At 45.8% G+C, this 15,223-nt stretch overlaps 1 protein-coding gene across 7 annotated transcripts in view; it reads right to left on the bottom strand.

The window, feature by feature from the left end:
* USP9X (ubiquitin specific peptidase 9 X-linked) overlaps positions 1-10,147 on the bottom strand; it is a 149,106-nt gene extending 138,959 nt beyond the window's left edge. For 3 of the 7 annotated variants that reach the window (XM_021080148.2, XM_085007689.1, XM_085007695.1), the window contains exon 1: positions 9,951-10,147. The gene's annotated coding sequence lies outside the window, so the exon portion shown is untranslated. Of the gene's footprint in view, positions 1-3,650; positions 3,710-9,950 lie in introns of those variants that run through there. The other 4 variants (XM_085007690.1, XM_085007687.1, XM_085007693.1 and 1 more) reach the window with 2 other exon arrangements.
* Between the last annotated feature and the right edge of the window lie 5,076 nt (positions 10,148-15,223).

The following is a 15,223-nucleotide window of genomic DNA, read 5'->3' as shown; positions in this document are numbered from 1 at the left end:
GGCCTACACCACAGCCACAGCAACGCTGGCTCTGACCCGCGTCTGTGACCTACACCACAGGTCACGGCAACGCCAGGTCCTTAACCCACTGAGCGAGGTCAGGGATCAAACCCACCTCCTCATGGATACTAGTCGGTTTCAAAACCCGCTGAGCCACAGGGGAAACTCCCTTAAAGCAAGATTAATTGTGTGTATTGATGGTTACTTGCTGTGTTTAACAAGTTATTATTCTAAGAAAGGGAAAAGCACAGGCTAAAATTGGCAGATTCAGGGGCAAAAATGAAAAAAAAAAAATTGGGGTTAGAACAGCTGCCTGCTTCTGAATCTCAAACAACAAGAGAGAAGCCTGAAAAAGGCTTTGTGTTAACAGTTAAGGGCCGGGCTCTATCATGACCTGCTGGTGGCCTTGCCCGTCTCCTTATAGGCCACATAAGCAAGGCTTGTCTGTAGCCTGACTGGACTTGGCAGAAGGCTCTGTGATTCTTCCTGGAACAAGGGGAGATAAGGACAGGGAGCAAGGCGGTTTCTGCCCCCTATCTTGTGGGAGACTGCCACAAGGCCGTTTCTCACCCATCTCCCTGGTTCTGGGGAGGGCAACGCTTTCCCCACTGCCCCACTGGGGTACAGCTGCCAGCTTCCTTCCCTGGCTGTCTAGAAAACTGCTCGGCTGTAGTTTAGAATTGGCTTCTCCCCAGCAGAATAGCTTAGCACGCTGGTGGTCTGTCATTTGGCGTCTCCTGTTCGGTGTTAGCCTGTGGGCTGAGGGACAGGAGGAGCGGACACTCGGCTGATCTCGCTTATGTGGTCTCTGTAACACACAATCTAAATGCATTTGGCCTCATTATCTCTTACCAGCCTAACAGCTGCAACAATGTCAGCCACGCCACCACAGCTCGGGGACTGCTGGAGCACTTGACACAAAGGCACATTCAGACTCCTCAGTTAAACAAAGAGATTCTGCCCTGAAGCAAAAATCAAATTGAGGGTGGTGGTGTCTGGCCTTCTCACCTAAGCCGATTGTTTGAGATGACAGGAAGGTTGCCACCGTTCATTTTAAAAAAGGAAAAGCATGGGAAGAAAGGCACAAATACATAAAGTGGTCTTATTTATATCTAGGAAAGAACTTTGATTTTTTTTTTTTTTTTTTTTTTTGGTCTTTTTAGGGCTGAACCCACAGCATATGGAGGTTCCCAGGCGAGGGGTCGAATTGGAGCTGTAGCCGCCAGCCTACGCCAGAGCCACGGCAACGCCAGATCCGAGCCGTGTCTTCGACCTACACCACAGCTCACGGCAACACCGGATCCTTAACCCACTGAGCGAGGCCAGGGATCGAACCCGCATCCTTGTGGATACTAGTCAGGTTGGTTGACCGCTGAACCACCATGAGAACTCCAAGCTTGGAGATTTAAAACACCCCTTGGAAAAAAAAATAAAATAAAATAAAACACCCCTTGGGCAGAAGTGATATAAAGGAGTGACATGGGAGTTCCCGTCATGGCTCAGTGGTTAACGAATTTGACTAGGAACCATGAGGTTTCGGGTTCGATCCCTGGCCTCGCTCAGTGGGTTAAGGATCTGGCATGGCCGTGAGCTGTGGTGTAGGTCGCAGATGTGACTCGGTCTGGCGTTGCTGTGGCTCTGGCGTAGGCCGGCGGCTACAGCTCCAATTCGACCCCTAGCCTGGGAACTTCCACATGCTGCAGGTGTGGTCCTAAAAAGCAAGTAAAATAAAATAAAATATCCATGTTTAAAAAAAATTTTTTTTCCCAACTATTCACATGGCTAAGTACCCAGTGCATACCAGCCCCAGGAACACTTAAGTCTAAATGAAAGAAACTGTCTAGCTTTTCTCCTACAGATGCCACTCCCACAGGCCCAGGGTCCACTGTTGGTGGCATAAAATAAAAGCTAGGGGTAACCTAATTGCTCTGCCACCAAGTCAGGCCAGGACCTCTGAACCCCCAAAATGCACTTAATTATTTCCAGGAGTTGCCAGGGGCTGTCACAGAGGCTCAGGAACGAGTCCATTCAGTCTCTGTGCGACCCTGCTCTCAGGGGACACCAAAGACACTACTGCCACTCTGGAGGCTCCCCAAGGGTGGTTGGTGTCCTGCAGCATCACAGTAGTTCTGCCCTAGGGGCCTCATGGACCGTAGAGCACAGAAGACACCTGGTGGTTTGTGGGGTGGTTGGGGTGAACAGTTAGCTCTCTCCCCACTGGGTTATCTTCTGCTAAAGGGGCCCAGAGCAGTGCCAGATGGGGACATATACCCTAAGGCAACTACAGCGAGTCCTGTAGTAAGAAAGTCGTTGGCATCTCCTAGTACTCCTGTCTTTTGGGTGTTTTGAGACCCAACTGCCAATGCTCAGGGCTGGCAGGTTGGGGGAGGGCGGTTTCCTCAAACAAACAAGCAGTTCTCAGACACCAGCAGTGTATCCAAGAATTCAACTCAGGTCAACTCAATTCTGACACCCCCTACCCGGAGAGAGCATCAGATTCCACAGGCTGAGGGTTGCGTCCTACAAGAGTGCCCTGCCTCTACCCTGCCCCCACTTCAGATGCCAGTCACAAGCCCAGGCTGTTACCCACGCTTCTGACAAACTGGCTATAGATTGGAGATTCCAACCATGCCCTCCGTGGCAACTCAATTCGGACACCAGTGCCAAGTCCAAGTTGTGACCTGTGCTTTAAACCAACTGGCTAGGTTCCAATGACACTCTTGTTGGGTTCGATTAATCTGCGAGAGTGGCTCACAGAAGTCAGAAACATTTTGCTCACGAGATTACTGGTTTATTATAAAAGGATCTAACTCAGGAAGTCAGATGGCAGAGGCGCATAGAGCAGGTGTGGAAAAGGGCGCTGAGCTCCCATGCCTCTCCTGGGCTCACCATTCTCCCCACATCTCCATGTGCTCACCAACCTGGAATTTCTCTGGACCCCATCCTTTTGGGTGTTTACGGCGGCTTCACTACCTCGGTGTGAGTGATTAAGTCATTGGCCCCTGGTGATGGAGTCAACTTCCAGATCCCCTTCATTCCCCTCCCCTCCCCCAGCATAGAAGATGGGACAGAAAGTTCCAATCCTCTAATCAAAAGGTTGATCCTCCTGGCACTTAACCTCCATTCTTAGGTACCGTCCAAGAGCCACCTCACTAACATAACAAAAGACACCTTTCACTCACATCGCTCAGGAAGTTCCAAGGGTTTAGTACCTGCCAAAAATGTGGACCAAAAAGATTTATATTTCTTATTATAAATCATGATATCACAGTCCACCCCCCGGTCTTCAAACATGGATCCCTTGTAGCAAAATGATCATAAAAGTGAAAAGATATTGGCACATGACTAGAGTTCTATTCAGTCATTACTAAGTATCCAGTCCAGCATCATATCATATGAAAATGTCTCCCAGGGAGAACCCATCGGTTTGTGACCTTGTCAGGTTCCAAAAAGCACAAGTGGTGTCAGCAACACAGGGCTTCACCCTTTCAGGCATCTGGTATGAGACATTATCATCTCGTGCTCTAAGCCTCTTTTGAGATGGTAACCTAATCTGAATGCCTCTCATTATATAACCCATTCACTTATTCATTCCCTTACCCTCAGCTACTGTTTTCCCTTCTCTCTGCTTAATATCCACATTTTCCTACCTTTGGAAGAGACGTTAGGTCCGGCCACTGTGCTGGTCTCTGTCGCAAGCAGCAATACTAGGCTAGTTAAGCGCCTCCCCCCAGTGCAAGTCTAGTCAGATAAGGTTACACAGCAGAGAACTATTGGGCTATCTTTACCTCCAGGCAATACAGCAATATAACCCAATTTTGTTAGAGGGGGTGAAGGCACATCCTGCCCCATCAGGCCCTTAGGAATTCCGACACAAAGGTTAAAAACACAGTTACAGTTTCTTGCTCAGGAATCATCCCTATTTCCAGCCCAGGTCTTGTGACCACTGCATCAAGTAGGGAAGAAAACAACAAAAAAAGCTGAAGTGATGCAGGGAAGAAAAAAATACCAGCACCTTCCCCACCCCCTCACCCCCAGATCCACCAGAAAAACAGAGAGATCTACCCAGTGGGGACACTCCTTTGGCCACACTCATGTTTGTGCTGAGCATGAGCACACACTCGTGAAGGTGCGGAAGCCAGCCCTGCACTGTTCCAATTGCCCCTTCCTGTTCTCTATCAGGCTCTGGGGACGAGACCTCGGTGTCCGTCCTTGGACATCACGAGCTGGTAAAGGGTGCTCCTTGGTCTGAAGGAACGACAGTCAGATGTCCAGACCGGTGCGCTCTCTCCTGTGCGGGTTCTTTCTTAGCTTCCTGCACTTCTGCATCTACTGCCGGGTAAGCCGAGCCCGGGCTAGAGTCTCAGGCCTGTCAGGACTTGGGGGGGGGGGGGGCAGCGCTTCCAGCATCAGCCTCACTCACCAGGCCAGTGGCGACCAAGGCCTTCCCAGCAGAATTGGCCATGCAGCCCTCTGCCTCTGTCTCTCTTGCCGACAGGACAGCTCTTGTTGGCATCTCGTGCTCAGAGGGAGCAGGAGGACTACGTCTGGATCCAGTCCGCCTCTCACTGCTGCAGCGTCCCCACGTCCCCATGTCCCCTCACTCATGGACCCAGGTGGGCACCTCCAGCAAGCACACAAGGAGATCTGCTTGTTGTTTTTTTTTTTGGTTTTTTTTTTTTTGGTTTTTTTTTTGGCTTTGTAGGGCTGCACCCTAGGAAGTTCCCAGGCTAGGGGTCCAATCAGAGCTGTGGCTGCTGGCCTACACCACAGCCACACCAGATCCGAGCCATGTCTGCGACCTACACCACAGCTCGCACCAATGCCGGATCCTTTAACCCACTGAGCGAGGCCAGGGATCGAACCCACATCCTCATGCATACCAGTCGGATTCTTAACGCCCTGAGCCCCACAGGCACTCCCAAGATCTGCTTGTTGATCGAAGTCACCTTCGAAACCCGGAAGCGGGGTCCTTCTGACAGGCATTGGCATGTCCTGCCTGCCTTGATGCACCCCTCAAATTCCCACAGTGATTCCTACACGGGCACCCCTTTCATAGGCCCGGTTTCCATTGCCTCTGCCTGAACATACTGGCCAGGCCATTGGCCGCTGCCCCTGAGCCAGTAAAAACCAAACAGAGGGGCTTCACCACTGTTCAACTCTTCCATCGCTGCCGAGAGGACAGCATACAATTCAGGCCCTCGAATTGCATTTTGTTTTTCCCTTGGACCAGAGCGGCCTCCCCAACAGGACGGCGTCCGTTTACTGTGGAGCTGCCCTCCCCGAACCAAGCAGCTCTTGTGGCTCAGCTGTTCACAGGGCACCGTCCCGGTGATGACGGGAGCCAGCAGCTCCTCACACAGCCCCGGAGTCAGTTCTAGAGGGAAAGAGGCTCCCTGCGCCTGAGGATGCTCTCCTTGCATCCTCCCGACAGTGAGATCCCGGATAACCCGTTTCCACATCGTTCTGGAAGTCTTCTGGGCACTGCCATCCCCGGTAGGGCATTTCGCCCACATCGTCCTAGGCATTTTAACTGTTTCCGATTTAAGATCACTTTATGTCCTTCCGTCACAGGGATGGCTTCAATTAATGATGCTCCATAACAAGGGAGTAAATAGCTCTCAAATGGGAATCCTCTAGTTCAAAGTCCCAGTTTTCTGGGGGTGGGGTTGGGGGGAGCTTCTTTTACCGCCGAGCCCGAGGCATACGGCAGTTCCAGGGCCAGGGACTGAATCCCAGCTGCAGCTGCAGCAACACCGAATCTTTTAACTCGCTGGACTGGGCCAGGGACTGAACCTGTGCCTCCACAACAACTTGAGCCTCTATAGTCGGATTCTTTTTTTTTGGGGTGTTTTATTTTTAGGCATATGGAAGTTTCCAGACTAGGAGTCAAACAGGAGCTACGGCTGCCAGCCTACGCCACAGCCACAGCAACGCAGGATCCGAGCCATGTCTGCGACCTACACCACAGCTCATGGCCATACCAGATCCTTAACCCACTGAGCGAGGCCAGGGATTGAACCCGAATCCCCAAGGATTCTAGTCGGGTTCATTACTGCTGAGCCACCATGGGAACTCCCTGCAGTCAGATTCTTAGGCCACGGCACCACAGCGGGAACTCCCTCAAAGTCCCAGTTGTTGCTGGGCTCGCCCACAAACTCTTGCCATGAGCCCCAGGCTACATTCCAGGAAGGGCTACGGCAGAGACCCTGTCCTTCCTGGCACTCCGGCCTCTACTCCACGCTGCGTGGGCTCAGGCCGTCTTACTGGGTCCCAGTTAGCAAGTCCCATTAACATTGCTGGAGGGGGAGCGTCCCAAGCGTTTGTTTTTACAGTAGGAGCCGGGACAAGCTTCCAATCGGGTAAAAGAGACCACTTCCCGTAAAGCCTGTTCCAACACCGAGTCTGCGACAAACCTCTGTCTTAATTCCACCCCCCACTGCGCTCCCAACTGTCGCCTCCGTCAGGACTTCGTCCAGTTTTGGTTTTCTGACACCAGGAAGGGGACGGGTTCCCCCCCCAGACACAATAGCCATTCCCATGAAACAGTCAGGAAAAGCTGACACGACTTCTTTACGTGATTATCTGCTTAGACATTTCAACTTGCAGCATTCTCTCGGCCATTACATATTTACTGTCTCTCGGTCTAGCCCCAAGAAAAGGCTTCCCCAGTGGGTTCATGAGATTCTTATATCAAAGAGTAAAGGAAACTTCTTCACCCCCTGACCGTTTTACTCACTCTTGTGTAAAAGGCTTTGGGTCCCCAGCGAGGGGTCTAGGGACCACTGCTCCCAAGCAATTCCTGGTCAGGTTTCTCATTGCAGTTTTTGGTGGATAGCTTTTCAAACGTCTCAGGACTCAGGGAAAATAGAATGGACTTGTTTGGGGCCCTCTGATATTGGGAGCTGATAAGGGATCCTTTGACTCACCCAATCTCAGGTAGCGCTGTATTAAACCTTTGTTCTAATCCCATCATGTCCATTTTATTCATCCCGTTTCTAAATAACCATCTAAAGATTTCCACCCTCCTGGAAGCCCTTAGACTCTCCTTTCTGATTCCTCTTTGTTTCGCCCTGTCAATATTCACTTTATTCACCTCATCTCTTAAAAATAGTTTAGTTCTCCGGTGGCGCCGTTGGGTTAAGGATCCAGCATTGTCACTGTGGCTCAGGTTCAATCCCTGGCCTGGGAAGTTGCACATACTGCGGGCACAGCCAAAAAAATAAAAAATAAAAATAGTCTAGGAGTTCCCGTCGAGGCTCAGCAGTCAACGAATCTGACTAGCATACATGAGGACGCAGGTTCGATCCCTGGCCTCGCTCGCTCAGTGGGTTAAGAATCCAGCGTTGCCGTGAGCTGTGGTGTAGGTTGTAGGCCAGCAATTACAGCTCCAATTCGACCCCTGGCCTGGGAACCTCCATATGCCATAGGGGTAGCCCCAAAAAGCCAAAAAAAAAAAAAGAAAGAAAAAAAGAAAAGGTCTAAAAATTTCCTCCTGGTAAGGAAGCAGCGTTGAGTCTCCTCTCAGCTTCTTCTGATTCTCTTGTTAATTAACCTAATGTTTTGTATTAGCATCTGTAAGACCCTTAGCGGGGAAGCAGAAGAGCAAATTCGCTAAGGCTTTTTAAACAAGTTTAGGGTTTTGTAGCAATAAGGTTATAAGTACTCCCCCACCCTCACCCCCTTTCACCCTTTCTCTTCCCCCAAATCGTAAGTTTCTAGGAGACAGGATGGTTCTGGCAAACCCCAGTTCACTGACACCAACTCCTGGGTTCCAGGATCCAATTAGCGTGTGTGTGTGGTTTTTCATTTTTTGGTGGGTTTTTTTTGGGGGGGTTGCTTCCCACACAACACCAAGCAATTCTTGGACACCACACCAGTGTCCAAGAATTCAGCTAAATTCTGACACTACAGGAGACAGCATCAGATTCCACAGGTTAAAGGTTCAGTCCTCTAAGACTGCCCCTACCCCCACCCTCCAACTTCAGACGCTAGTTCCAAGCACAACGACTCCCTCCTTGGGTTCACTTAATTTGCTAGAGTGGCTCACAGAACTCAGAGAAGAACTAAGAGAAGCATTTGACTTAGTAGATTACCTGTTTATTATAAAAGGATATGACCGAGGAATAGCCGGATGGAAGAGATTCTTAGGGCCATGTGTGGGGAAAGGGCGTGGAGCTTGCGTGTCCTCTGCGGGCACGATACTCTGCCCGGATCACCACGTGTTCACCAACCCAGAAGCACTCTAGACCCTATCAGTTTGGTTTTTAAGGAGCCTTCATTATTTAGTTAAGATCGATTAAATCACTGGCCCATTGGCGATGGATTCAACCTCCGGCTCCCCTCGCCTCCCCTCCCCCAGGGTTAGAAGGTAAGACTAAAAGTTCTAATCTCTAGGTTGGTTTCCCTGGCAACCAGCCCGCATCCCCAGGTGCCGTTCAGGAGTCACCTCATTAACATAACAAAGATACCTTTGTTGCTTCTATCACTTAGGAAATTCCAAGGGTTTTAGGAACTGCCAGAAATGAGGAGGGAGACCAAATATATACTTCTTATTATAAACCACAACATTACAGCTTGTAAATTGGAACTACATTTTGGAGGACATATTTTTGACACTTAATGTCAGTTTTAAAATATTCATTCTCAGGAGTTCCCTTGTGGTGCAGCAGGTTAAGCTTTGTCTCTGTGGCAGCTCGGGTCACTGCTGCAGCTCGGATTTGATCCCTGGCCCAGGAACTTCTATGTGCTGCAAATGCAGCCAAATTAAAAAAAAAAAAAAAAAAGAAAGGCATTTTCTCTGACCGCCCCCCCCCCAAGCATTTCCAGTCTGTATCTACCCTACAGAAACACTCCTAAACAGGTACAATGACACAAAAGACATTGCCATTAATCATAGGATTTTGTTAATTGTGAACACAGAGTGACAGTGAAATAAACAATGGAATATGCACCTTGGGAATATTATGAGGCCGTTAAAAAGAAATAGGTAGATCTATGTGTCATAATATGGAATGACTCCCAAGACAAATTGTTTTGTGAATAGAGCAAAGTGCAAAAAGACAGGTATACTATGAAACAAAAACAAAAAACCTACAAAATAATGCCATATGTTTTATAAGCATATATATGTAGAAAAGTACATGTAAATGATAACTACTAACGGAGGTTACCTCTGGGAAGGGAAGGGAATCAGGATGGGGGATGGTGACTGAAAGGACTTGAGCCTTATTCTTATTGACTTAAGTGTCTTTCAAAGATAATTATTGCTCGTGGAATGAGAAATTAATATTTTATAAAGGGCATTCAACTGTATAGCAAACCTTGTCACTCCCCCCGCCCTTGGTCCCTCCCCCTTATCACTTTAGTGCACACTGGCCCAACTTCCAATCGCTAGGTCCTGGAGTACTTTGCCTGAGGGTTTTCTCTTGCCACTGGAGCCTGCCCTTCTACTGGAGTCAGCTTTGCCACCCCTGTAGCTGCTGGAAAATGATGGGTAATGAACCTTCCTAGAGGCAGCCTTCAACCAACGACTGCTGGGAGTTGGGGTACCTCTCAGTTAGGGACCAGTCGGAGGCAGAAGTCCCATTAGTTATTTGGGGTATTTTTGTTTGCTTTTTTGGTTTTTTTTTTATGCAAGGAATCGATTTATTACGATAGGACGCTTGTAAGAGATGCAAGCGGGCAGGCAAGAAGGCTCTGCCCCATTAGTTATTTGAACAGACAGGATTTTGTATATAAAATGTGAAGTAGGCATAAAGTTGGTAAGGAGGTAACTCAAATGGGGAAGAAAACTGGAAGGTATCTTAGAGTAGAAAGCCAAAACCTGCAACCACCCCCAGCGCGTGAGCACAAAGGAAAGAGAAGGGAATTGTTATAACTTCAAAGCTTAGAGAAAGGGGGCTCCAGGAAGCTGGGACCCAGACCTCTGAGGAGGGTGTGCTACTCACCTCATGTGGCGGCTGGTGTTTCTGATGGGGGTCTGATGAGGCTCGTTCTGCAAAGGCTGGAAACTGCAAACTGGATTCTGCTGTGGACACGGCAAAGGTGCTGCTGGTCGGGGGTGCTTTTGTGCTGCCGGTTCAGGGTGAGGGGGGGCGCGGTGAAGCAATGCTCCGAACGGGGATGCTGACAGAAGCAGGAAGCTGACAGGAAGGAAGAAGGAAGGACAGAAAGGAGTTTCAATTCCTTCATTCCTCTCCAGCCCTGCCGGCTCCCCCATCACCCTCCTGTAGGCAGAGTCTAACAGGCAGCAGTTGGCAAAAGCAGAAATGTGGATGGTAGAATCCCATCCCCAGAATCAAAAGGTATAGAAGGGGAGTGTGAAGCTTACTAACTTCAGAGCTTAAGCACATACACAAAAATAAAGTTCTCTTATTATTACAAACTCATGGAGTTTTAAAACATTTGAGTCGAAAAAAAAAAAGGAAAAAAAGAAAGCATAAAATATTTGATGTATAAATATATATACTACTTGGCAGTCATTATGCTTTTTGATGTTCAAATTGTCCTATCTTGGGGCCAGTGAGAACCCCTTAAAAAGTCGATTTCTTAGTCCTTACATTTGACTCTTACTCCAACTTGTGTATTTGCAGCCTCAGAATTGAAATTAGCCATTTCTCTACAGAGTGCTGCATGTTTATTTGCTTAAATTATATTTAGTCACCACAATCTAGATGCTGTGTATTTATTGCTATTATGTTGTCATTTCTCTTAGGCTTTTTGGTGCACAGAGCTAGGAAAGACATATTTTTTAGAAAAAGAAAAATCATGAATGCTGCTATTTTCAATCTTAATTTAAAGAGCAAAGGATTTTTTACTTATATCTTTGACTTCGTATCTCCTCTCCTATATAAAGTCTCGGATCTTAATGATATTAACATAATAAGTTGTTCACTTTCTTCTAGTATATGGATACAATAGTGTCTGGGTAGCAATACCAAGGTGCGTTGCTTAGTCCACTGAATGTCATTTAAGATTTATTTGCAGTCCTTTTTGTTCTTAGGATCTAGCCCACTGGGGATGTATGGTAAAAAGACTGTGTTTGCAAGTCACTTGAAGTAATTATTGTCTGTGTAGTTTTGCCACCAGCTTGAAAGGTTCGTTTGTTTCCATGTGTTTTGAGGTTTTTAAGGGCTGCTTTTTTTTTCTTCTTCTTTTTATTCATTTTCAGTTTTTTAATTATTTAAAACAATCTTATGGTTCCAATGTGTATTCATGCTCTTTTGCTGCATAACAAATTAAACCAAACTTAGTAGTTTAAAATAAATATTTATTATCTCACAGTTTCAGAAGGTCAGAAAACTAGGACTGCTTAGCTGGGTGGTTCTAGCTGAGGGTTTCTCGTGAAATATAGTCTAGCTGTCAGCTGGGGCTACAGTCATCTCAAGGTGACTTGGGGCTGAATGATCTGCTTCCAAGACATTCACCTTGGTGGCTGTTGGCAGATTTCAGACCCTCACCCCGCGGGACTGACGGCTCAACAGGGCAACTGCCTTCCCCCAGAACAAGTGATACAAGAGAAGGAAAGAATAAAACGGAAACCGCATTGTCTTTTAAGAGCCTAATCTTGGAGGTTACATACCATCACTTCTGCCAAATTCTTTTGGTCACACAGACTAACCCTGGCACAATGTTGAGAGAAGTTAACGAGAACGTGTGCGCAGTGGGAGGTGGGGGTGGTTGAGGGCCATCTTTTACACGAAACAAAATTATAAAACCAGATAAATTCTGAGGGGTCTAACTTCCATCTCTGTACTTAATACATTCCTTCCCTCCCTCTCTAGGAAACCACGTATAGTCGTTTTTGCTTTCTCTTTCCATTGCTTTGTTTTGAAAATTATCAGGAAAAAAGTACCTACATTTATATTCTCAAAATAGATTCCCTACTGTACAGTTTTTCGGCACCTTGCTTTTTTTTTTTTCCCCTTAGCACCATTTCATACAGAATTTCCTAACAGCGACACACAGAGATGTTCCTTACCCCGTTTTACTGCTGCATTACACTCTGTTACATAGATATGCTGTAATTGATTTATTTTTCTTTTTAGGGCTGTGCCCGTGGCATATGGAGGTTCCCAGGCTAGGGGTCGAATCAGAGCTGTAGCCACTGGCCTACACCACAGCCACAGCAACGCAGGATCCGAGCCGCGTCTGCGACCTACACCATAAATCACGGCAACGCCGGATCCTTAACCCATGGAGCGAGGCCAGGGATCGAACCCGAAACCTCATGGATCGTAGTCGGGTTCGTTACTGTTACCCGCTGAGCCACGAAGGGAACTCCCTTAAACTACTGTATCTTACATACAGATTTATTAAAGGTATGAATAGTTTTTATGCTCTGTTTATGTATTGCTAAATTGGCTCACAAAAAACCCACACTGCATTACATTCCCATTTATTTACTACGTAGAGAGTGCTCATTTTTTCTGTATTCTTACCGGAATTGGGTAGTCAAATTCTTTTTAATCTTCACTGTTTTGACCGATATAACTAGGTATATTCTTGTGGCTATGTATTTTCACATCATGCTTTAGTACTAAGTTAGTTTACTTTATTCCTCTGTATTTCAGAGATAACATTAATTGGGAAACTATATTATATCGAATATCTTTTTTGACAATTTACATTTATTTATTTATTTTTGGTCTTTCTACGGCCGCACCCGCGGCACATGGAGGTTCCCAGGCTAGGGGTCTAATTGGAGCTGCAGCCAAGGGGCTACACCGCAGCCACAGCAACACCAAATCCAAGCCGCGTCTGCGACCGACACCACAGCTCATGACAACGCCGGATGCGAAGCCAGGGATCGAACCTGCAACCTCATGGTTCCTAGTCGGATTCGTTTCTGCTGTGCCAGGACGGGAACTTCTTATTTTTCTATATCTTTAACTTGAAGTGCATGTGGAATTAATAGAATACTATTTTGAGCCAGTAAATACTTAGTACTTAGATGTAAGATGTGTGCAAAAATTGTAAAATGCAACATTATATAAAAGTCATATAAAATGCAATAAAAATTATTCCAGCAGTTCTTAATACAATGTATTCATTTATTTGGAGACAGGAGAATATTCAAGTTATTTTGTCAGATTTGTAGCACTATGGTTTTATTTTTGCTGTAATAATGACTGTTAACCCTTTTTCACTAAGAAAATACAAACTGGAGTTAGAGATCTAGTATTCATGAACTACATATTCAGTAAATGTTTCTGAAACAGCACTGCTATGTTTCCCAATAAGATAGCTATGGGTTGTCTCTAAAATCACATGTCATCATTCCTCATTGGATTAATTAGCAAAATGATGTTTTGCTCCTTCTTTTACCTTTATGAGTGATATTTTTAATACATTTTTAATTGAAGTATAGTTAATTTCAGGAGTACAGCAAAGTGATTCAGTTATACATACATATATACCTTTTTTTTTTTCAGATTCTTTTCCCTTTAGGTTACTACAAAATATTGAGCGTAGTTCCCTGTGCTATACAGTAGGTCCTTGTTGGTTATCTATTTTATATACGGTAGTGTGAATATGTTAATCCCAAACTCCTAATTTATCCCTCTCCCCTCTTGCCCCTTTGGGAACCATAAATTTGTTTTCTATGTCTGTGGCTCTATTTTTATTTTGTATAAAAGTTCATTTGTATCGTTTTTAGACTTCACATATAAGCAATATTATATGATATTTACTTTTCTCTGTCTAGCTTATTTCACTTCGTATGATAACCTCTAGGCCCACCCATGTTGCTGCAAATGGCATTATTTCATTTTGTTTTTAATTGCTCAGTGATATTCCATTGTATTAACAGCACACATCTTCTTTATCCATTCATCTGTCCATGGACATTTAGGTTGCTTCCATGTCTTGGCTGTTATAAATAATGCTGCTATGATTATTGGGGTGCATGCATCTTTTTGTATTATGCCTTTCTCCAGATATATGCCCAGGAGTGGAAGTGCAGGATCACATGGTGGTTTTATTTTTAGTTTTTTCAGGAACCTCCACACTTACGCTCTCCACAGTGGTTGTACCAATTTACATTCCCACCAACAGTGTAGGAAGTTTCCTTTTTCTCTGAGTGATATTTTAAAAATATTTTTGGCACTTATACAGAGTGCAATTTATAGGTCATGAAAATATTCATGTTATAAAGTACTTTCGCATAGCTCTTCTGCTGCTATGGTGAATACTAATTATGAATATATATTTAAGTATTCAGAACACCTAGCTATTTTCCTGAAATGTAAGCAGACAATAGCTGAGCCCTCTGGGGGTAGGGGAGGCGGGTGGGTAACACCAAAACCACCTGCAAGTCATCAGCCTCATCGTTATTGATAAACAATTCCAACAAACTGGGTCAAAATGCCCCGAAATTCCTTGGACCCAAGGTTAAGAGGAAACATTATTAATCAGTATGTTTCATGCCTTGACTAGCAAAACAACTCAGGCCTGCTGGAATTAACCCCCCTAGCAGGGTAGCAAAACACTGATTGTATCTCAATACTTTCCAGAAAGCTGAGAGTCCAAAGCACATTTTTTTAGAAATAATGCAAAAATGGCCAAGAAAAATCAATACAAAATGCAAATTAAAGCTAGGTACTTTTTAAAGAATAGAAAGCCGATGAAAATTAACAAGAATGTTAGTGTCTGGTGTCTGTAAGGATAGACTTCTTCATTCGCTGCTCAGGGCAAACAGAAATTTGTAGAGCCTTTCTAAGGTACCGGTAATGTGCATCAAAAAAATGTTTAAAGATCTATTCCCTCCCCCCAGCCATTGCACATGCAGCACGTCACTGTGAAGAAATAAGTGAGGATATGGGCAGAGAAAAAGTACAAGGTTGTTTATTGCAGTACAGTGGACAATAGCAAAAAGCTGGAAACAGCCAAATGACTAGCGATAGGGAGACAGTTTCATAAGTTACATCCACGGGGAAATTATTCCAAAATAACTTTTTAGAGGTCTATTTGTAGCAGGCCCTGTTGGTTGCATATCTAATATCCTTTCCCCTTTTCATCTATGCTAACAGAGCCCAGAGATTGTTCAGTTAGCAATGAATGTTCACTGCTCCAGGCACCAAATCCTGACAATCCTGTTCCCACTTTCCAAGCTCCCCGTGCCCCTAGGGATGGACCTGTGATCCAGTTTGGGCCAATTAAATACAAGGGGACATCTACTGGGGACTTCTGAGAAAGTTTCTGCTTTCCCGATCAAAGGCAC

This window comes from Sus scrofa, chromosome X (assembly GCF_054392235.1).
Source record: "Sus scrofa isolate SSC_HxYL_T2T_F1_AM1 chromosome X, Sscrofa_HxYL_maternal_Yorkshire_Landrace_v2.0, whole genome shotgun sequence".
Lineage (NCBI taxonomy): Eukaryota > Metazoa > Chordata > Mammalia > Artiodactyla > Suidae > Sus > Sus scrofa.
This window is presented reverse-complemented; position numbering and strand designations above follow the sequence as displayed.